The 24,326-nt window shown below is 38.5% G+C and overlaps 1 pseudogene; it reads right to left on the bottom strand.

Annotated features, from left to right (window-relative positions):
* Positions 1-8,939: 8,939 nt before the first annotated feature.
* LOC114210562 (golgin-45-like) lies at positions 8,940-10,322 on the bottom strand (annotated as a pseudogene).
* Between the last annotated feature and the right edge of the window lie 14,004 nt (positions 10,323-24,326).

The raw sequence follows: 24,326 nt of genomic DNA, 5'->3' as shown, positions 1-24,326 counted from the left end.
TCTAAAATTACTCTGTTTTTCCATTTTCATACTGTACTTATTTTAAAAAGTTACTATGTGTACTCCACATTTAAGAGGTGAACATTTGAGGCATGCTTTAGTCTAAATGTTTATGTCCTCCCCAAATTCATATGTTGAAATTCTAACCCCCAGAGGTGATGATATGGGTAGGAGTGCCTTTGGGAAGTGCTTCTTAGGTCATGAGGGTGGAGCCCTCATGAATGGGATTAGTGCTCTTGAGAGGACAACACAGCTGGAGAGGCCCCTCTACCATGTGAGGATAAAAGGGGAAGTCTGCAACCCAGAAGAGATTCTTCACCCAACAGTGCTGGCTGATCTTAGACTTCTGCCTCCAGATTTATGAGAAATAAATTTCTGTTATTTAAAAGCCACCCAGTGGGGTGTCTGAGTGGCTCAGTCTGTTAATCACCTACATTCGGCTCAGGTCACAATCCCAGGGTCCTGGAATGGAGCCCCACATCAGGATCCCTGGGTCTCTGTCTCCCAGCTGCTCATACTCTCTCTCTCTAAAAAAATAAGTAAAATCTTTAAAAAAACTATAAATAAATAAAATAAAATAAAAGCCACCCAGTTTGTGGCATTTTGTTATAGCATCCCAAAAGGACTAAGACAAAGGGTGATATCTACATAAAATATTTGGAATTCTTCTGCAAGTGAGATTTGTCTATTCTTCCCATTCATTCATTCATTTTTTACTTAATAATTTATTTATATCTGTATGGATGCATGAATATTTTATACTTTGGGTTATAATCCAATAGTATGTTATTTCTTTTTTTGCTCAATTTTTCTAGCTTTGGCAATGGGAGCTTTTCAGTCGACTCTTGTATCGCTTTGACATACCCATATCATTTTGTTTTTTAAGCACTTCCTTACTTTCTGACACAAGAAGTTCCAGATTACAATTGTTCCAGATTTGCCACTGGGACTTTTTCAGTTGGCTCATATATCCCTTTGACACATCCCATCATTGTGTTTTGTTTTGATTTTAGCATTACTTTCTTTCTGACTCTATAAGATGCTCTAGGCTCATCTTGTATATTATCTGCCTTAAACCTCAAAATCATTTCTCCAAGGTGCCTTGGTTCCTTTTATTAGTGTATAAAATTAGGTATAAGATCTAGGTGCTAGGTGTACTTGTTGCTCTAAGGGAGTAATTGCCTTCAGTCTCTCAACAGACAGAGCTAGGACACGTATATACTAACCTGTGTATGTACACATATGATATCGACATCCATCTATATCTATTTCACACTGAAATTTCTGATTTTCATCCAGTACCACATAGACTAGACTCTCCCTCACCCCTTGTTTGTCTGTAAGCTGCCACTACAACCGTGAGAAACCCCCTCTCATCATCTGCCATCCACTTACTTATTTGTTCAATCCTTCATACCTGTACGGTAATTTCAAAGTCGTTAACCCATAACCTCATGGCAAACAATTTTACCAGATAGAGCACAATGATTATGTACAGTTCCTAAGTTTACAGTCCCCACTCATTTCCAGAGGTACTTATATTGGCACCTTTCTTTTTCCATCCCCTTAAATGAGGTTATATCACATATTGTAATATGGATTATTTTATCACAGTCTGCATTCCTCCTGGGATCACTCAAACTCCTAATTGATTTTTTTTGTTATTTGCATGTAATTAAGGTTCATTCTTTGTGGTCTAAGGTTCTATGGGTTTTTACAAATGTATAGTGCCATGTATCCTGTATCATACAGAGTTGTCCCACCTATAAATCCCATATGCTTATCTATTCAACCCTTTCCCCTTTTCCTAACTCCCTGAAACCACTGAGTTATCTACTCCATAGTTTTACCTTTCCAGGATGTCATATAAATAGGATAATAAAATATGGAGTCTTTTCATACAGGCTTCTTTCACTTAGCAATAGGCATTTAGGATTCATCCATGTTCTGCGGAGACTTGATAGTTCATTCCATGTTATTGCTGAAGAGTATTCCATTTTATAGCTGTACCACAGTTTCTCTATCTGTTGAAAGACATGTTGATGATATCCAGCTTTTGGCAATTAAGAGTAAAGCCACACATATAGAATTTTGTGATGACACAAGTTTTCAAATCAGTTGGGTAAATATCTAAAAGTGTCTTTGCTAGATAGTTTAGTAAAATTACATTCAATTTTGTAAGAAACTGCCAAACTTTGGAAGAAACTGTCTTCCAAAATGGGTGTACCATTTTGCATTTTTCCCAGCAATGAATGAAAGTACCCATTATTCTATATGCTCACTAACAGTTGATATTATCAGCTTCTAATACCTTTTATAAAGCAGGTCTGCTGACAACAAATTCCCTAAATTTTTGTTTTTTTCTGTAAAGTCATTGTTCTTCACTTATGAAGGATAATTTTTCCAGATATAGAATTCTAATTTAGTAGTTTTTTCTTTCAACATTTTAAAGATTTCACTGTACTCCTTGATTTCATGGAGTCTGATGAAAAGTCAGATGATGAATTATTATCCTTCCACTCCCTGACTTTCTTCAAGATTATCTCTTTGTCTTTTTCTGCAATTTGGAGATTATATGCCTATGTTTTTTTTTTTTTAATCCTGTTTTATGTTTTCTGAACTACTTGTATTTGTGATTTGGTGTCTGTCATTAATTTTTGAGGGTTATTGGCCATCATTAGCTCAAATATTTCTTCTCTCCATTCTCCTCAATCTTGTCTTCCTAATATATATGTATTACACATTTGGATATTTGGATCTTGTCCCACAGTCCTTGGATATTATGCTCCTTTCATTCTTTATTATTATTATTTGTTATTATTATTATTTTCACTTCATTTGAGAAGTTTCTATTCACCTATCTTCAACATTACTGATCTGTCCTCAGGCGTGTTGCATTCTTTACTTTTGTTACTCCAATTTTTATCTCTATCATTTCTCTTTGATGATTTAAATTTCCATTGCTCTGTTTACATTAGCCATGCTATATTGCATAATTTGCCATTAGAATATTTAAAATATTGGGAAGCCTGGGTAGCTTAGTTAGTTAAGCATCTGCCTTCAGCTCAGGTCATGATCCCAGCGTCCTGGGATCAAGTCCCACAATTGGGCTCCCTGCTTAGCAGGGAGCCTGCTTCTCCCTCTGCCTGCTGCTCCCCCTGCTTGTGCTTGCTCTCTCTCTCTATCAAATAATAAATAAAATCTTAAAAAAAGAATATTTAAAATACTAATCATAGTTATTTTAACTTCTCTGTCTGATCATTCCAATATCTGTAACCACCAGTCTCTGACTTACATTTTCTTTCTCATTTATCTGACTTTTAAAAGAGCCTATTATTCTCTTTTCAAATTATCTCTTATAAGTCCCTTAAACTATACTTCATATCACAACATAACTTCATAGCATTCCAGCTATAGGCTTTTTACATCATATCTATTATTTAACATGACTATATGAGTCAGGGTTCAGTCAGGAAACAAAAACCACACCTGTAATTTGAACAGCAAAGATTAACATAAAGAATTGTTAACTAATGAAAGGAGCAAACAAGGACTCTAAGAGGTATAGGACACAGCTACTTTTTAGGAAAATAATTAAGGAGGGCAGGGTGGATACCCAAGCCCAGGATTCGGATATATGAATAGAGGCCATGGCTGTCATGGAAACATGCAGCTCTTTAATAGAGAATAAACTTGCCAAGGACAAAGATGAAGCTTAACTGTGAGAGCCACTGAGTTGATATTACAGGCCATGCACAAGTTCACTGCCACAACTCACATACACTTATCATACTAATGCACAGCCTACCTTCCAGAAAAGAGCAGACTGTAAGAATGAAGGGTGTCCTTTCTTCCTGCTCTAGACTTGCAGAATCTCTCCACTACTGTTGGCAAAACCTAATATTGTCCAAGCCAGAAACATAGAAATGACTATAGGGTCCATCTCCAATATCACAAATCAGGACAAGGAAGATTAGATTTAGAGCTGAAAGTCAACAGATTAATAACTGGCATAGTAATATTCTTTTGACTCCTCTCTATTATGGAGTATATATTCCTTTTTGTGGAAAGCCATAACATGATGTGTAGAAATATCTCATCACATCTATTTGAAAGACAATGTATTTTTCCTCAATTTTATTCTAGATGATTACAAGTAAATCCAAAGTCTTCAGAAAGTATAATGCAAACAAATTCTTATATCTTAACCATCAGACAATATGTTCCCAGGCTATATGAATCCCAGCACTTGTGATTAAAATACTTTGAAAAGTACTGTAATTAGAATAATTTTAAACTGTAAAATAGAAAAAATCACATTGTTACCTCTTTGATATACTTTTGTAGGAGCAGAGCATCCTCATAATTTAAATTATTAATATTCAGCCAATATGTTTTATTTTGAAGTTTGCTGGAGCATTGGTTTTTAAAAATAATCTTTAAGTATTCCAGTAAATACTATTTTATTAAAAATAGCTGTTTTGTTTATGACAGGTGTTAGCTTTCAGAAAAGAAATTTTTTATACCTATACAGTTTTTTAAAATATTTTATTTATTTATCTGACAGAGAGAGAGAGCATAAGCAGAGGGAGCAGCAGAGGGAGAGGGAGAAGCAGGCTCTCCGCTGAGCAGGGAGCCTGATGCTGGACTCGATCCCAGGACGCTGGGATCATGACCTGAGATGAAGGCAGATGCTTAACTGACTGAGCCACCCAGAAGCCCCTATACCTATACAGTTGACCCTTGAACAACACAGTGCTGAACTATGTGGGTCCACTTATGCAGAGATTTTGGGAGGGGACTGCAAAAACTTTGTTCTTTCTATTTGGTCCATGGCTTAGAGGGCTCCAAGGTGGTTGAAAAGCTGCTTAGTAGCTGCAGGGAGAGGCTCAGGCAGAAGCCCTGACACCAGGGGGATGCCAAGGAACCCCTCAAGGGCTGTGGGGGTCCAGAGGCTCCTAATCATGCTTGAGGATGAGCTTTTTGAAGAGACACTTGCCTAGCTTAGGAGCCAGCCAGCCAGCCTGCGGAGGTTATTCAGGTGGTCATCATCTTCTTGATGAGTTTCACCTCCTCATCTAAGAAGTGGCTCTCTAGGAAGCCACAGAGATGGGGGTCTGTGCAGGCAGGACCCAGGATGTGCAGATCCAAAAGGGCCTGGTTCAGGTTCTTCCCAGGACTATGGCGGCCTGCATGGCTCCAGGGTTTTAACCTATTCATTTTGGGATAACTTCTTCAGGTCCTGGAAAAGAGCATGGCCACCACATTGGTTTTGCATATTCAAGGCGCTGGGAGCCCTCCCAATTCTCTTTGGGCAACTCAGGGAAGAAGTGGCCCATGCCCTCCAATGCCACAACATCCTGCACAAAATAGAAGCCCAGACAGAGGTAAGTGTAGGAGACCTACAGATGCACGTTGACCAGGTGGTTGTCATCGGCTCCACCTCAGTGCAATAAATCTGAGGAATCTGGGAGCTGGTAGTTGATTGGCAATAAGGAGCTAAGCTCGAAAACCGGTGTTGGCTGTTACCAGAGGTAGAAGATGGCTGAGAGGATGGTTTTGAAGGTTGCCACAGGAAAAGAGGTTGGAGGGGGGTTAGAAGCTGGAAGAAGGGACGTACCTGGGTTGGTCCCATCCAAACACTGTTGAAACAACAGATAGATTCATGTGACCCCAGTGTGCACTGCCTGTCTGTGGACTTTTTTTTATAATACAGTACTATAGATGTTATTTTCTCTTCCTTATGATTTTATTAATAACATTTCTTTTCTCTAGCTTACCTAATTGTAAGAATAGAGTATGTAATATGTATAACATACAAAATATGTGTTTATCAACTGTCCGTGTTACTTCCTGTCAACGGTAGGCTATTAGTAGTTAAGTTTTGTGGGAGCCAAAAGTTATGGGCGATTTTTGATTGCTCAGGGGTTGAGGCCCCCAACTCCCACACTGTTTAAGCGTCACCTGTAATGTTAACTGTACAAATTTCATCAAAAAGTCAAAGTAGAGTTTACTAATTTCTCATTTATAAAAAGCATTACTGAAATAAAATTTGTGTAAGGAACAGTAAAAAATAGGGTATGCAGATTACCTGAAACATTCATCTGCAGCTTATTTTTATAGCATGTGTATACTAGCATCCCTTAATAGTAATGCTCTTTGAAAAGGCATGGTCTTCAGTGTACTCAGTGCTTTTATAGACTATTCGTACCACAACCTAGATTCTTAAGTAGGGCAGTGGATAACACTCCTGAACCAGTTGGTCGGTCTGAACACATGAAAATGTTTTAGAAGATGTGCTCACTGCTATCTACTGACCTTTTGGAAAAAGCCCAATGTCTGTATGTTTTATGGATAATACTTAAAATAGAAGCTGCTCCTTTAATCTCTGAGACATGTTCTGATGCAGTCTCACCAAATCAGGACTTTTATTAGACCATTATAAACATGAGTATTGGTATATTTGAGACGTACTTTTTAAATCTTTATTGTAAAATCTCCTTAAAAAGAATCCAGGAGACTATCATTTAAGAAATGAACAAGATTGCAGTGTCAAATCATCGAATCAGATCCTACCCTTTTATAATTGAGCAAGGACATGAAATTTAAAATTCTGAATAATGGCTGATCCTGCATTATCATTTCACAAAGGTATCAAATCGTTTTATCCAGGGTGAAGCACAAACAATAAAAGATAGCCTTATGGCATATTTTTTGTTTACAAACAATAAGTAACCCAGCACACCACTCATCAGGATCCCTTATGGTGTTTGGCTTAGGATAAAATAAAAGCCTCTGTGTCTGTTATGAATACAAATACTTGGAAACATAGGCACTGGCAACAAACTTTTCATTATATTCTCAAGTTTCTGGGTAGAAGCTCTATTCAATTATTTATTAACAATATTTAAAAGCAAAATCACAAATTATAAAAGCATAATTATTATAAAATCCCCAAAGGAAAAAAGTCAATAATATTTACCCACAGATGAACAAGAAAAATAAGCCAACCTATGGAACCTATTATTCACAATAGCCAAGCTATAGAAACAACCTAGGTGTCCATCAACGAATAACCAAGAAAATTATATAGAGATTAGGGAAATAGATAGAGATAGATTTTCATATATAAAAGAAAATATTATTCAGCTATAAAAAAGTAGGAAATCCTTCCATCTGTGACAACATGAATGAACCTGGAGGGCATTGTGCTAAGTGAAATAAGCCTGATACAGAAAGACAAATACTGTGTGTATTGTAAATACATGGTAAATAATGCTGCAATGAACAAGAGATGCAGGTATCTTTTCAAAACAGCGATTTCATTTCCTTTAGATAAATACTCGGAAGTGGAATGGGCTGGATCATCTGGTAATTCTATTTTTTACTTTTTGAGGAGCCTCCGTACTGTTGCCCATAATGGCTGTACCAATTTACATTCCCACGTTGTGCAAGGTTCCCTTGTCTCCACACCCTTGCCAGCACTTGTTATCTCTCATCTTTGTGATAATAGCCATCCTAACAGGTGTCAGATGATATCCCATTGTAGTTTTTTTTAAAGAATGTAGAGAAGGGTGCCTGGGTGGCTCAGTTGGTTAAAGAATGTAGAGAAATTTATTGCCATTTCAGAGTATAACTCAGATGAATCAGACCAAAAAAAATCATTAACATTATAATATGTTATTTAACCAGATTTGTCTTTAGAAGATTTCTCTTTTGATAGGCAATTCTGAACCTAATAGAGTGTAATTTGGTATAAACATATTCTGGATATTTTTAAAGACCTATAAAAGGATGTTTCATGATGGTCCATCATAAGTAAATAATATATATTAATATAAATTAACTGAGGGATTGCAATTTAGAGTTTATACAATGTTCTAGAAAGATCCTACTTTCTCCATATTTTATGTCACATTGGATATTCCTGTTGTGTTGCTCAATAGAATCTGTTTCTTTTATATATGTCAAGTTGTATCCATTCAAATTATGGAGTTCCCCACACAAAACCAACATATGTTGCTGAAACACTTGCTATTGTGGCTGTAAAATGTTAATTTTCCTAACATATAGCATTTAGTTGTAAAATATTAGTCCCTTCACCCAAAGTATTTCCATAAGCCTCTTTTGTAGCCCAAAAAAATCACCAAAAAGGGAACAAACATTCCATCCTTCCATCCCCCTGCCAGCTTTTATTCCTTTAGAGTAGGGGCCAAAAAACTTTTTCTGTAAAGAGCTAGATAGGAAATATTTTAGGCTTTACAAGCCCTGTTGCATCTATTCAGTTCTACTGTTGGCAAAAAAAAAAAAAAAAAAAAAAAAAAAACAATAAAACAACCATAGACAGGGGCGTCTGGGTGGCTCAGTCGGGTAAGCGCCTGCCTTCGGCTCAGGTCATGATCTCAGGGTCCTGGGATCAAGCCCGCATCGGGCTCCCTGAGCCTCCTTCTCCCTCTGCCTGCTGCTCCCCCTGTTTGCGTGCTCTCTCTCTCTCTCACATACAAATACAAAAAATCTTTAAAAAAAACAACCACCATAGACAACAGTAAGTGAATGGCTGTGGCTGCATGACCCACCCTGCATTAGAGAGTACCACAATTAAATCTGCTCATATTAAATATATAGCAAGATATACCTTAGGGCCTAAAATAAAGGTAGACTCTTTTTCTTTCAGCATCCTTTAGGAAAAGCATTATGTAATACCTGGGAAGTATCATGTACTTTAAATATACCTTCACAGTTTCATTCTTTTCTTACCCTGAGATGGTTATTGAAAAAGGGTAATCTGTGGTCCAGTACATGAAACATTATTGGTATAAGTAATATATATTACTTAAATAGAAAGTGATATTACTTCTACCATTATAAGAACTCCCAAATAGTATTGTCTCTTGGGTAAGAAGCAAGTGCCTAAAGCCATGCCTCCAACATACTGAATATTAAAGGACAATGAGTTCTTCCTGGCAGTGATTGCTACAACTGAAAGTTGTATTTTCATATCTGTATAAGGATGAAGTCATTCAATATTTTTCTTTGTAGCAAGTAAGGTGAAAACTCAGAAAATGGATTATCAGGTGAGCTCTCTGTACAGGTAACTGGATCCAAAATGAGTAGAACCCTTTCAGCCATTTTTTTTCTGATGCGGTGCTGCAGCATTCAACTGTTGATGGAATCTTCTTTTGACTGTTAGTGCCAACATTATCCAGAAGATGATCATTTACTGCTTTTGCCAACTTGTGATTTGTTAATGCTAGTCCTGCTATGGTGTAAGGCTGTGTACTAGGGTAGCAAGTACGCTCTCTTCCCCACTACAGGGAGACTAAGAGTTCCTCCAACAATTTCTGGGTAACTGTCATTTCCTGACAAAACTATTCCATTCACTCAGGAGATTTTTAATAGCACTCTGTGCATCAGGGTTTTGATGCCGTGAATCTGCTCTGGAGTTGGTTAACTCATCTGCTATAATCCTACTTGTGAGGAATTTACTTTACCATACATCACACTACATTGATACATGTTCTAACTATTCAGAAAGTTGAGCTGTGTTTTGACCTAGGGCTTCATTTTCTAAAATAAGCTGATTTTTCTCATGGGCTAGACATTCAAAGTGATACTGAATATCATCCCCAACAGAAGCCACTAGCAACATTTTAAACTCACAATTGACCTCTGTACACTGAGCTGGTTTGAAAGATCTTTGTCCTGTAGTAACTTTTAAGAGTTCTTGTGCTTTTCCTGGGGCGCCTGGGTGGCTCAGTCATTAAGCGTCTGCCTTCGGCTCAGGTCATGATCCCAGGGTCCTGGGTTGGAGCCCCGCATCAGGCTGCCTGCTCTGAGGGAAGCCTGCTTCTCCCTCTCCCACTCCCCCTGCTTGTGTTCCCTCTCTCACTGTGTCTCTTTCTGTCAAATAAATAAAATCTTAAAAAAAAAAAGAGTTCTTGTGCTTTTCCAATATATTCTTTACCTCCGATAGTTCCTTTCTGGGTTCTACGACTCTCTCTGACTAACCAAGGAAGTCTCCTCTATCATGTCCCAGAGACTCCACCTTTGCATTTTTGTTGGGGATATCATGGGTTAGAGCAATGTTGGGAACTAATATTGTCACAGTTTCTACTTCCACTGCTTTTTCAGTGAGAATCTTCCTTAGTTGAACTCCTGGGCTCCCTGATGGAACTTCTCTCTTTTGTGGATTCTTGAAGGAAGTGATCCTTTATGGGTTGGACTCCAGACATAACTTCAACAGATTTAGGTGGCTTCTTAGTTTCTATTCCATCTCCAGCTCCTCAGACTGGATTGGTTTCTAAACTTTCAAGAGTAGTCATTTTTTAACCAGTGAAAATGTACCTCCAGATTTCTACTGAAAACTGCTGAAGTTCCTTACTCTTCTGATTTCTGAGGACTTCACTTTACAGATTGTTGGGTTCTGTGTTGCAGGGTTAACTGCTCTGCACACTCTTTTCCATTCCGAAGCTGACCCGCCCAGACCTTCCTGATATCCAGCTGCTTGCTCACTCTCTTACTGTAGTTTTTATTTGAATTTCCCTGATGATTAATGATGTTGAACACCTTCTCGTGTATCTGCTGGACATTTGTATGTCTTCTTTGGAAAAATGTCTATTCAGATCCTTTGCCCTTTTTTTAGTTGGACTACTTGTGTTTTTCCTACTGAGTTGTAGGAGTTCCTTATATATTTTAGATATTAATCCCTTATCAGATATATGGCTTGTAAATATTGTCTCCTATTCTGTATGTTGGCTTTTCTTTCCTTTTTCTTCTAAGAAGAATATTTTTATTATTTTATTACTAATATTTTATTACAGCTTTTATATAAGCAAAGCATTTATTTTGATATTAAGTAAATCATACTTTTTAAAGTACAAAAGAGTACTCTTCTACCTGTGAAATGTATTTATGGAAAACGTTATTAGTTTCTTCATTTTATAAAGAAGTTTGCTCTACTCTGAAAACAAACCTCCAAAGCATTGATAGGTTGAATAATATCCTTATGGGGGCGCCTGGGTAGCTCAGTCAGTTGAGTGTCTGACTCTTAATTTTGGCTCAGGTCATGATCTCAGGGTCCTGAGATTGAGCCCCATGTCGGGCTCAGTGCTGGGCCTGGAGCTTGCTTAAGATTCACTCTCCCTCTCCCTCTGCCCTTTCACCTGCTCACTCTCTCTCTTTCTCTAAAAAAGTGGGGGGGTTTCACCTTGGTGGCTCAGCTGGTTAAGTGTCTGCCTTCGGGTCAGGTCATGATCTTGGGGTCCAGGAATCGAGCCCCGCATCGGGCTCCCTGCCCAGTGGAGAGTCTGCTTCACCCTCTCCCTCTGATCCTCATCCCCACTTGTGCTCTCTCTCTCTCTGTCTCAAATAAATAAATAAAATCTTAAAAAAAAAGTATCCTTATGCGAAAGTCAGATTTAATGTTGACTGAATTAATTAAACAAGAAATATTTATTATATACTTACATGTCTTAACAGATATTATGGAAAATTCAAAAGTATAACAAGTTCCCTGCCTGCAAAGAGTTTATAATCTCATGATGAAATGAATAGTTAATTTCATTATTTGGATAATATGTTGGCTTTTCATTTAATTTATCATTTCTTTTACAATGCAGAAGCATTTTAGCTTGATATAGGTAGTCCCACTGGTTTATTTTTGCTCTTGTTTCTTATGCCTTGACTATCCTATCCATAAAATCGTTGCCAAGACCAATGTCAAGGAGCTTTTCCTTGTGTTTTCTTCTAGGAGTTTTATGGTTTGAGATTTCACATTTAATCTTTAACCATTTTGAGTTATTTGTTGTGAGTGTGGTAGATAAAATGCTGAGGGAGTTGGGTGTTCACCTTGGGCTCTTTTTTTCCCACTGGAGAAATCTAGATCCAGGGGGGCTATCTCAGTGCAATGCAGTGTTGGGGTAAAGGGAGTGGGAGGCAATGCAGTGAGAGTGTAGCCACTCCTCTTACCCTTGAAATGTGGTCCTGTTTGGTCTTTGTGGTCCAAGGGGTGCTTTAGCCTCACCTCCAGTTTCTGGGATTTTCACAATGGTGTCTTGTCTATGGATAATTACTAGTTGGTCTTCTTGTGAGGGAGACCAGAGTTGGGAATGACCTATGTCAACATCTTGATGCTATCATTCCTATTATGACATTTTTGCCAACAAGGTAGACATATGTGAACTGTGATAACATATTAAGTTAGAATACTCACATTCACTTACATAAGTTACAACTTATTTAATAGCACTCCAGTTTATAATGTACGTTCTAGTTTGTGAGCTATCTTCAAAAGCAATTTCATATTTTCAGTTCAGGTACCTACAAACAAATGTAATTCTCCTGAGATATGCAGCCCCTCCTCTCTCTCTCTCTCTTCTTCTCTCACACCCATACATGCATACACATGCTCATACTACTCTGCCTTCCTTCTGTCCCCATGCATTCCTCACCTTTTTAGTCATTCTACAATATGAAATAATTATCTATTTACAAAAGTCAAAACTATTTTCACAGATCAACATCTAATCTGTTTCATAAAGAGCTCTCTGGGAAAGAAAGTTTTCAATATCCAATTTTACACTTTAAATGGTTTTTGCTAGCAATTTTTCCTCTTAATAAGCTACAATCAATGTTGATTCTGATTTGTGACAGATGGTTCGTCGCTAAGAACCCACAACAGTGATTTCAATGTTTTAAAAAACTTACAAAAATAGGTACCACAAGAAATTCATCCAGACCTATATTCCACAAAGTCTTTTCCTAAATTGTTGTATAAGTATATATTCATATTTGAATGAAGCAAAAATGACTTTGATCTTATAAATAAGACTCACTACAGGCTTCTCCACCAGAGAATCTCTCTCTCTCTCTGCATGTAATTTGAATTGCTCCTGAATGTAATTCAAGACCAGTTTGTGATATTTTATTAAATAGCTAGACATTTTGTGGCTATTAAAATCAGCACATTCCTTTTGGATTACTCTTTAAGTTATTATTAAATGAAAAGAATAATCTTTAAGGTGTTAAAAGAAGGCTTAATGTTTTCTACAGTGTGAATATTGCTGGCTATCTCTGATTAGTGTTATAACTCACCAACATCTCATTTGGTTTTCATCAACTCCAGTTCTAAAAAGGGTCATAAGGGGAAAGACTGAAGAAAGAGGCAGTGGTTTATGGTAAATAGCTAGAGACAGGAATTGGTTCTGTTTGCTCAACCTGTTCCTCATTAGAAGGAGATTAGGGATGGAGGTTGAAAGAGAAAGTGAAGAATGGATCAAAGAGGTGCAAAAACTAAGGCTAATTTTTTTGACTCTAAACAATAAGCTCTCAGCCAGAAATTAACTTTATGCCACGTAAATAGTGGTTTGGTTTTGTATGTGGGGGATTTTGTATGTTTATTTTCTCTAAGCAGAGTCACCTTAAAGCTCTCAGTACTTCTCTGAGTAATCCACATCCAACTCATGAGCTAGCTGCCTGTTGAAAGAAGAGCAGTGCCCTCAGCATGAAAATCAGGAGGAAAGTGAGTTAGGACTCTAAATATGTCATCATGTTTTATATGTGTTTTGCCATTGGAATAAAGAGAAAGGAACAAGGAGTTCGGTATTTTAAATTTTCACTTGGTTCGTTAAAATTTCTCTTGCCCAACAAATATAGGTCTGGGATATAGTGTGGCAAAGACAGCTCACCGATTATTTCATGTACTCTCTGATACTTCCCAGTCCTTTTGCAGTTAGGTGGGGCCATGTGACTAGTTCTGGTCAATGGAATTACATGTCTTTTCCAGAGCAAAACACTTCATTACCAGTGAAAGGTTTTATGGAGCCTTCTTTGCCCATCACATGGGTGGGGAAAAAACCATGTGTTCCAGATGGTTCAGATACAAGGTAGTGGGGCCTCTGTCAGCCAAAATCCCTGAGTGACTGAATCCAAGGAACTACCCAACTTTAGCTTTGCCCTAGATCTGTTTCATGAGCAAGAGGAAAATATTGTTGGGTTAAGCCACTGAGATTTTAGGGTTAATTCATTACTTCTGTATATATTATAACAAAACTTCAATAATAATGAAGGAACCACAAGAACAATGCAAATAAAGGGGAGTTGTTTTTCCTCCCAGCCCCTCTCCCATAGAAACACAATTTAGAAGGAACAGCCAGTCTGACATCATTATGTTTGCATGACCTATGAGCATAATGTTGGTGATGAAGATCAGAAATATCACCAATCAAAGACATTTATGCATGTATACACTTTCACACCTACACATGTAAACATATATTTAAACATACCCTAAGTATACTATATTCTGTGAGATTTAAGATAGAGCAGTTGAAAATCAGTATATATCACATTTTCAAGTCTCTTTTTCTGAGTGAATGAAGGTCTTAGTCACTAATGTGTGACTGTCCTTGAATACATGATGTTTAGGTGTCTATCTCCAACATCATTTGACAGATGTGATTAATTAAGAGATGTCTAGAACTGTTATTAAACTCAAAACACACAGGTAAACATCCAGAGAAGGCTTTCCAGATGGTCTTTGGGGAATGTAACATAAATTCTTCATGAAAAAAATTCACTCTACCATCAATCATCTATTCCTGACTCGAATAAGTGCATCCTTCTCCTTGTCTCGATTGTTCTATTAATAATTTGCTGCCATGTCCTAAATTCTCTTAGTAGATGTTATTTTTTCAATGTTGACATGATTTATGATTGGAAAAGGCAGTTTATAATATTCTGTAACTACTAGATTAAAACACCTGTTACATTTTGGGGGTTGCAAAACTCCCAACGCATACAGCAGAAGAATACATGGATGACTATAGGAATATAGGAAGAATACATCTAAAAATGCTGGTACTCTACAAACAAAATCCTTGTCTTAGTGTACACTGCAAGTTGGCTGGTACAGAGGATATCATCAGAAATGATCTGAGTCAAACATAATCATACCTTTCCCTAAGATTTGGGACAGCAGGTATGGTCATTCCTTCCTGGTAGCTGTTGAAAGTCAAGTTTTCTACTACGTGGAGAAAAAAAAGTCTTAAGTAAGATGAATACAAAGAAATACAACAGGTATAAAGTTTTGTTGTACAAGGTAAGTACATTCTAGAGATCCCCTGTACAAAACTGTGCCTACTGGGCATTGAAAACTTACTTTCCCACAGAGGCCTTTAAAAAATAGATTAGATGTTCATCTGTGAGAACAGTTCTGACGTTTGCAAATAGCTAACAATTTGTGCTGTACATTTAAAAGTCTGTTGAGAGGGTAGACCTCATGTTAAGTGCTCTTAGCACAGTCAAATTAAAATTGAAAAAAGCTAATGCACCTAAAGAAATGGAGATGAGCCACTGAGGAAACTTGGAGGTTTTGCTTCCATTATTGCAGACACCTATGTGTGTCCTTACTCTTAGATTGCAGTGTCCCCAGGCAACTCACATTTTAACTGGATCACCTGCCTCTTGAGACCTGGCTAATGGACTCGAACCCAAACTCCACTATTTGTGGGTCATTTGTAAAACTTCCCAGGATTTCTGTCAATCACTAGGAATTGGGAGGTGGGGCGTGGAATGTGGAAGGGGCTTAGATTTTCATGGTCATTTTTGGCATCTGCTGAATTAGTCCTGTTAATTTTTTCTGACTGATAATGTTCCTCTCCGATTTGTGTCAGTCCAATCATGGGATTTGGCCTCAATCTCTTTCTGTAATTCTTAAAAACAGTTAAACTTCAAAACAACAACAACAACAACAACAACAAAGTACTCTGGCTCTCAAATACAGCATTTATAGGCATGACAGATTCTACTGAAGGCTTGAAGAAGCCGGAAAACGATTTACAACAAAAAAATGGAAGCAATGAATTTTTAGTATTAAATTTTTGAACACCCCATTCCAGGATGGCCCTATTTCCCCATTTAGAATTCCAGCTTTTCCTCATCATACGGATTCCTTTCTTCCTCTATACCATCTCCCCCTCCTCAATATCTCTTCAGGAGAGCTACAAATTCTCCTCAGAGCCCTGCTTTGAATTTTAGCTCAACGGTCAGATTTGCATATTCAAACCCTTCCAAAGATGCAATAGGAAAGAAATTAATTTTACAGTGTCCACCCTCCTGAGGCACCAGTTGTTTTAGATAGCAATTTTCCCTATCACTCCTGTAATAAATTTGTCTTTTTGTTTGTGCTCGGCCAAACTTAAGAGTACTAAATTCACAAATAAATGCACAATGCACCGGCAAAGACCAATGTAGATTAGTAAAATATCATTTATACAACATTCAAGAGATTTTTTCTTTCAAATATATGTTGTTCCCCTGAAGAGGAAGGCCAATCTGGACTGTCTTAGACAATAATTGTATTAAGTATCTTTACCTTCAGATATGTAGGTCACTTCCAGCCAGGGTTATACATGGTTGGCAAGCAGAGGTCTTTGGAGACATGCTTTAATTAACAAGTGTAATAAATGTTGAAGTAGATGGAAGAGACATAATTAAATTGTGTGCTTCTAGAAGGCTTTAAAAGAATTAGATTTTATGCAATATTATTCAGTAACTACTTCTTTAGTGGGTAAGTCTATTTTTTCATGGAGAGTAAAAAAGTAAAGTTCAAACAATCCAAACTTAACTTAGCACATTATCTAAGCTATAGTAGTCTAGATAGGAAAACACATATTCTAGATGTCTAATTGTTAGTATTTTTCCATTGAACTTCCTCAAACCAGTAATATATTTCTAATTTGAACATTTCTAAAATCTCTACTGTATTTTTTAAAAAAATACCTAAATTGCTTAATCAATTAATTAATTAATTAATGTAAGATGTGTTAGCAGGGGGGTGGAGCAAGATGGCAGAGGAGCAGGAGACCTGGATTTCGTCTGGTCTCAGGAATTCAGCTGAATAGGGATCAAACCATTCTGAACACCTACGAACTCAACAGGAGATCGAAGATAAGAAAAGTAAAAACACTCTGAACAGAAAAGCGACCACTTTCTGGAAGGTAGGACGTGCGGAGAAGTGAATCCGAGGCGGTATTCGGGAGGATAGATGGTGGGGAAGTGAGCCTCCGTCGGCCACTTCTGGCAAGTACTAGAGCCCTGGAGCACAAAATCGGAACTTTTAGAAGTCGGCTCCACTGAGGGACGTTGCTCCAGTGGCTAAGCGGGGGGTGGAACCCTCGAGGGACAGTGTGGTCTCGGGACCCTCGGGGTCACAGAAAGACCAGGGGTGCCTGAGTGCGGCAGAGCTCCCAGGTATCGGAGCGGGGAAGCCGGCTGCAGAGACGGAGCTGAGGCGCGGGCTCTCAGCTCAGGGTTGCCATAAACTGTGATCCGCGGCCCAGTCGGGCCACTTCTCCTCCAGCAGGGACCCAACAAGTGGCAGAGCTGGGGAGACTCCCCTTCCTCCCTGGGGAGGAGCGGTGCGGGAGCGCACCGCAGGGATCTGCTGGGTTTGGAGACTCCACATGAGGTCGGGTGCCAGAAATAGAAACACTCCACCACAGGCCGGGCGAGCACGGAGTGCAGCTGGAGACCGGGGAGACGGGAGTGACTGCTTTTCTCTGGGGGCACACTGAGGAGCGGGGCCCCGAGTTCTCAGCTCCTCTGGGCAGAGAGTGGGAGGCCACCATTTTCACCCTGGTCCTCCAAAGCTGTATGGAAAGCTTGCAGGGAACAAAAGCTCCTGAGAGCAAACCCAAGCAGCTTACTTAGCCCGGATGACAAGGGCGGGGCAATTCCGCCCCCGGCAAAGACGTTTGGGAACCACGGCAACAGGCCCCTCCCCCAGAAGATCAGCACGAACAGCCAGCAAGCCAAGACCAAGTTTATCGATCAAGGAGAATGGGAGAACTCCAGAGCTAGGGGAATACTGCACATAGAATTCATGGTTTTTTACCATAATTCATTAGTTTTTCAAAGTTAATTTTTTTTAACTGTTGGTTTTTTTTGAATTTTTCTTTTTCCCTTTTTCAAACAACACCTTATCAATCCCTTTTAAAAAAAAAACACTTTTTATTTTTCATTTTTAGAGTCATATTTTTATCCCTTCATAGTAGTTACCCTTATTTTTGGCATATATATATAAGTTGTTCTCTCTTCAAAATTTTGAGATACAATTACTTCTAACAGATCAAAATATACCCTAAATCACTAGTGTATGGCTTTGTTCTATTCTCCTGCCTGATCACATTCTCTCCCTTTTTTTTTCTTTTTTCTTTTTCTTTTTCAATCTTCTTTCTTTTTAAAAAAACAACTTCTTATCAATTCCTTTTATAAAATCTTTTATAATTTTCATCTTTACAGTCATCTTCCATCCCTTCATTGTATCAACCCTTATTTTGTACATATATAAGTCTTTCTTCCTTTAAAATTTTAGCCGGCACTTTCTTCTAACAGACCAAAATATGCCCAAAAGCTAGTGCGTGGCACTGATCTACACACTAGCCTGATCATATTTGATCATATTCTGCTTTTTGTTTTGTTTTGTTCTGTTTTTGTTTGTTTTTATCTTTTTCTTTTCCCTTTTTTTTTTTTTTCTCTTCTTTCTTTCCCTTTCTTGTCCCCTGGTTTCAGGTCTTTTCTGATTTGTATAGAGTATACTTGCTGGAGACGTTGTTAACCTGTTCACATTCTGTTGACTGATTCATCTATTCTCCTCTAGACAAAATGACAAGATGAAAAAAATCACCTCAGCAAAAAGAACAAGAGGTAGTACCGTCTGCCAGGTACCTACACAATACAGACATTAGTACGATGGCAGACCTAGAGTTCAGAATCATGACTTTAAAGATACTAGCTGGGCTTGAAAAAAGCGTGGAAGTTATTAGAGAAAACCTTTCTGGAGAAATAAAAGAACTAAAATCTAACCGGGTCGAAATCAAAGAGGCTATTAATGAGGTACAATCAAAAATGGGGGCACTAACTGCTAGGATAAATGAGGCAGAAGAGAGAACCAGCGATATAGAAGACCAAATGCTGGAAAATAAAGAGGCTGAGAAAAAGAGAGAGAAACAACTACAGGATCACGAGGGCAGAATTCAAGAGATAAGTGATACGATAAGACAAAACAACATTAGAATAATTGGGATCCCAAAAGAAGAAGAAATAGAGAGAGGGGCAGAAGGCATATTGGAGCAAATAATAGCAGAGAACTTCCCTAATGTGGGGAAGGAAACAGGCATCAAAATCCAGGAGGCACAGAGAACCCCTCTCAAAATCAATAAAAATAGGTCAACATCCCGACATCTAATAGTAAAACTTACGAGTCTCAGAGACAAAGAGAAAATCCTGAAAGCGGCTCGGGAGAAGAGATATGTAACCTACAATGGTAGAAACATTAGATTGGCAACAGACCTATCCACAGAGACCTGGCTGGCCAGAAAGGACTGGCATGATATCTTCAGAGCACTAAACGAGAAAAATATGCAGCCAAGAATACTATATCCAGCTAGGCTATCATTGAAAATAGAAGGAGAGATAAAAAGCTTCCAGGACAAACAAAAACTAAAGGAATTTGCAAACACGAAACCAGCCCTACAAGAAATATTGAAAGAGGTCCTCTAAGCAAAAAGGGAGCCTAAAAGCAGCATAGATCAGAAAGGAACACAGACAATATACAGTAACAGTCACCTTACAGGCAATACAATGGCACTAAATTCATACCTTTCAATAGTTACCCTGAATGTAAATGGGCTAAATGCCCCAATCAAAAGACATAGGCTATCAGATTGGATTAAAAAACAAGACCCATCGATATGCTGTCTGCAAGAGACTCATTTTAGACCCAAAGACATCCCCAGATTGAAAGTGAGGGGGTGGAAAACCATTTACCATGCTAATGGAGACCAAAAGAAAGCTGGGGTGGCAATCCTTATATCAGACAAATTAGATTTTAAAACAAAGACTGTAAAGAGAGATGAAGAAGGACACTATGTCCTACTTAAAGGGTCTATCCAACAAGAAGATCTAACAATTGTATATATCTATGCCCCGAACATGGGAGCAGCTAATTATATAAGGCAATTAATAACAAAAGCAAAGAAACACATTGACAACAATACAATAATAGTGGGGAACTTTAACACCCCCCTAACTGAAATGGACAGATCATCTAAGCAAAGGATCAACAAGGAAATAAAGACTTTAAATGAAACACTGGACCAAATGGACTTCACAGACATATTCAGAACATTCCATCCCAAAGCAAAGGAATACACATTCTTCTCTGGTGCCCATGGAACATTCTCCAGAATTGATCACATCCTAGGTCACAAATCAGGTCTCAATCGGTACCAAAAGATTGGGATCATTCCCTGCATATTTCCAGACCACAATGCTTTGAAACTGAACTCAATCACAAGAGGAAAGTCAGAAAGAACTCAAAGACATGGAGGCTAAAGAGCATCCTACTAAAGAATGAATGGGTCAACCAGGAAATTAAAGACGAATTAAAAAAATTCATGGAAACCAATGAAAATGAAAACACAACTGTTCAAAATCTTTGGGATACAGCAAAGGCAGTCCTGAGAGGAAAGTATATAGCAATACAAGCCTTTCTCAAGAAACAAGAAAGGTCTCAAATACACAACCTAACCCTACACCTAAAAGAGCTAGAGAAAAAACAGCAAAGAAAGCCTAAACCCAGCAGGAGAAGAGAAATAATATAGATCAGAGCAGAACTCAATGAAATAGAAACCAAAAGAACAGTAGAACAGATCAACGAAACTAGGAGCTGGTTCTTTGAAAGAATTAACAAGATTGATAAACCCCTGGCCAGACTTATCAAAAAGAAAGGAGAAATGACCCAAATCAACAAAATCATGAATGAAAGAGGAGAGATCACAACCAACACCAAAGACATACAAACAATTATAAGAACATATTATGAGCAACTCTATGCCGGCAAATTAGATAACCTGGAAGAATGGGTGCATTCCTAGAGATGTATCAACTACCAAAACTGAACCAGGAAGAAATAGAAAACCTGAACAGACCTATAACCACTAAGGAAATTGAAGCAGTCATCAAAAATCTCCCAACAAACAAAAGGCCACATGGCTTCCCAGGGGAATTCTATCAGACATTTAAAGAAGAATTAATGCCTATTCTCCTGAAACTGTTCCAAAAAATAGAAATGGAAGGAAAACTTCCAAACTCGTTTTATGAGGCCACCATTACCTTGATCCCCAAACCAGACAAAGACCCCATCAAAAAGGAGAATTACAGACCAATATTCTTGATGAACATGGATGCAAAACTTCTCACCAAAATACTAGCCAATAGGATCCAACAGTACATTAAAAGGATTATTCACCACGACCAAGTGGGATTTATCCCTGGGCTGCAAGGCTGGTTCAACATCCACAAATCAATCTACGTGACACAATACATTAACAAAAGAAAGAACAAGAATCATATGATCCTCTCAGTAGGTGCAGAAAAAGCATTTGACAAAGTACAGCATCCTTTCTTGATCAAAACTCTTCAGAGTATAGGGATAGAGGGTACATACCTCAATATCATAAAAGCCATCTATGAAATACCTACAGCAAATATCATTCTCAATGGGGAAAAGCTGAGAGCTTTTCCCCTAAGGTCAGGAACACGGCAGGGATGTCCACTCTCACCACTGCTATTCAACATAGTATTAGAAGTCCTAGCCACGGCAATCAGACAACAAAAAGAAATCAAAGGCATCCAAATCGGCAAAGAGGAAGTCAAACTCTCACTCTTTGCAGATGATATGATACTGTATGTGGAAAACCCAAAAGACTCCACCCCAAAACTGCTAGAACTCATACAGGAATTCAGTAAAGTAGCAGGATATAAAATCAATGCACAGAAATCAGTGGCATTCCTATACACCAACAACAAGACAGAAGAGAGACAAATCAAGGAGTCGATCCCATTTACGATTGCACCCAAAACCATAAGTTACCTAGGAATAAATTTAACCAAAGAGACAAAGGATCTGTACTCAGAAAACTATAAAATACTCATGAAAGAAATTGAAGAAGACACAAAGAAATGGAAAAACGTTCCATGCTCATGGATTGGAAGAACAAACATTGTGAAGATGTCAATGCTACCTAGAGCAATCTACACATTCAATGCAATCCCCATCAAAATACCATCCACCTTTTTCAAAGAAATGGAACAAATAATCCTAAAATTTGTATGGAATCAGAAGAGACCCCGAATAGCCAGAGGAATCTTGAAAAAGAAAAGCAAAGCTGGCGGCATCACAATTCCGGACTTCCAGCTCTATTACAAAGCTGTCATCATGAAGGCAGTATGGTACTGGCCCAAAAACAGACACATAGATCAATGGAACAGAATAGGAGAGCCCAGAAATGGACCCTCAATTCTATGGTCAACTCATCTTTGACAAAGCAGGCAAGAATGTCCAATGGAAAAAAGACAGTCTCTTCAACAAATGGTGTTGGGAAAATTGGACAGCCACATGCAGAAGAATGAAACTGGACCATTTCCTTACACCACACACAAAAATAGACTCCAAATGGTTGAAAGACCTAAACGCGAGACAGGAGTCCATCAACATCCTAAAGGAGAACACAGGCAGCAGCCTCTTCGACCTCAGCCACAGCAACTTCTTTCTAGAAACATTGCCAAAGGCAAGGGAAGCCAGGGCAAAAATGAACTATTGGGATTTCATCAAGATAAAAAGCTTTTTGCACAGCAAAAGAAACAGTCCACAGAACCAAAAGACAACCGACAGAATGGGAGAAAATATTTGCAATTGACATATCAGATAAAGGGCTAGTATCCAAAATCTATAAAGAACTTCTCAAACTCAACACCCAAAGAACAAATAATCCAATCAAGAAATGGGCAGAAGACATGAACAGACATTTTTCCAAAGAAGACATCCAAATGGCCAACAGACACATGAAAAAGTGCTCCACATCGCTCGGCATCACGGAAATCCAAATCAAAACCTCAATGAGATACCACCTCACACCCATCAGAATGGCTAAAATTAACAAGTCAGGAAACGACAGATGTTCGCAGGGATGTGGAGAAAGGGGAACCCTCCTACACTGTTGGTGGGAATGCAAGCTGGTGCAGCCACTCTGGAAAACAGTATGGAGGTTCCTCAAACAGTTGAAAATAGAGCTACCATACGATCCAGCAATTGCACTACTGGGTATTTACCCCAAAGATACAAATGTAGGGATACGAAGGGGTACGTGCACCCCAATGTTTATAGCAGCAATGTCCACGATAGCCAAACTGTGGAAAGAGCCAAGATGTCCATCGACAGATGAATGGATAAAGAATCTGTGGTCTATATACACGACGGAATATTATGCAGCCATCAAAAGGAATGAGATCTTGCCATTTGCAACGACGTGGATGGATCTGGAGGGTGTTATGCTGAGTGAAATAAGTCAATCAGAGAAAGACATGTAACATATGACCTCACTGGTATGAGGAATTCTTAATGTCAGGAAACAAACTGAGGGTTGCTGGAGTGGTGGGGATGGGAGGGATTGGGTGGCTGGCTGATAGACATTGGGGAGGGTATGTGCTATGGTGAGCACTGTGAATTGTACAAGACTGATGAATCACGGATCTGTACTTCTGAAACAAATAATGCAATATATATGTTAAGAAACAAAAAAGAAGATAGCAGGAGGGGAAGAATGAAGTGGAGTAAGTCGGAGGGGGAGACAAACCATTAGAGACGATGGACTCTGAAAAACAAACTGAGGGTTCTAGAGGGAAGGGAGGTGGGGGGATGGGTTAGCCTGGTGATGGGTATTAAAGAGGGCACATTCTGCGTGGAGCACTGGGTGTTATGCACAAACAATGAATCATGGAACACATCAAAAACTAATGATGTATGGTGATTAACATAGCAATAAAAAATTATTTAAAAAAAAAAATGTACACCCACCATATGACCCAGGCCTTTCACGCCTACCTGTTTATCCAAGAGAAATAAAAGCATATGTCCACACACCCAAAAAAAAAGATGTGTTAGCAGTATTCCATCCTTTTATTTCAAACTGCAGTCTCACTGAAATCAAGAATTAAATACATGGACAGGTAAATAGCAGGTTAGGGCACACACCTGAAATCAAGATAATGACCTAATCAGTACACATGAGTTCATTTCCCCTTGAGGCCCCCTCTCTCCGTTTAACACTGCCAGATATTTGCCATGTGTGTCCAACCTTTCCCTTGGAGAAGTGAAGAACATCTCCAGCAAGGGCAACATTTGAAACTTCCTATTCCTGGATTTATTGTTACAATCAGAAACGGATTCAGAAATCAAAGTATAGAAGCAGATATTTTTGAGAGCT

This window comes from Eumetopias jubatus, unplaced genomic scaffold (genome assembly GCF_037043125.1).
Source record: "Eumetopias jubatus isolate StellerSeaLion01/CBP00866 unplaced genomic scaffold, mEumJub1_p1.0 scaffold_14, whole genome shotgun sequence".
Lineage (NCBI taxonomy): Eukaryota > Metazoa > Chordata > Mammalia > Carnivora > Otariidae > Eumetopias > Eumetopias jubatus.
This window is presented reverse-complemented; position numbering and strand designations above follow the sequence as displayed.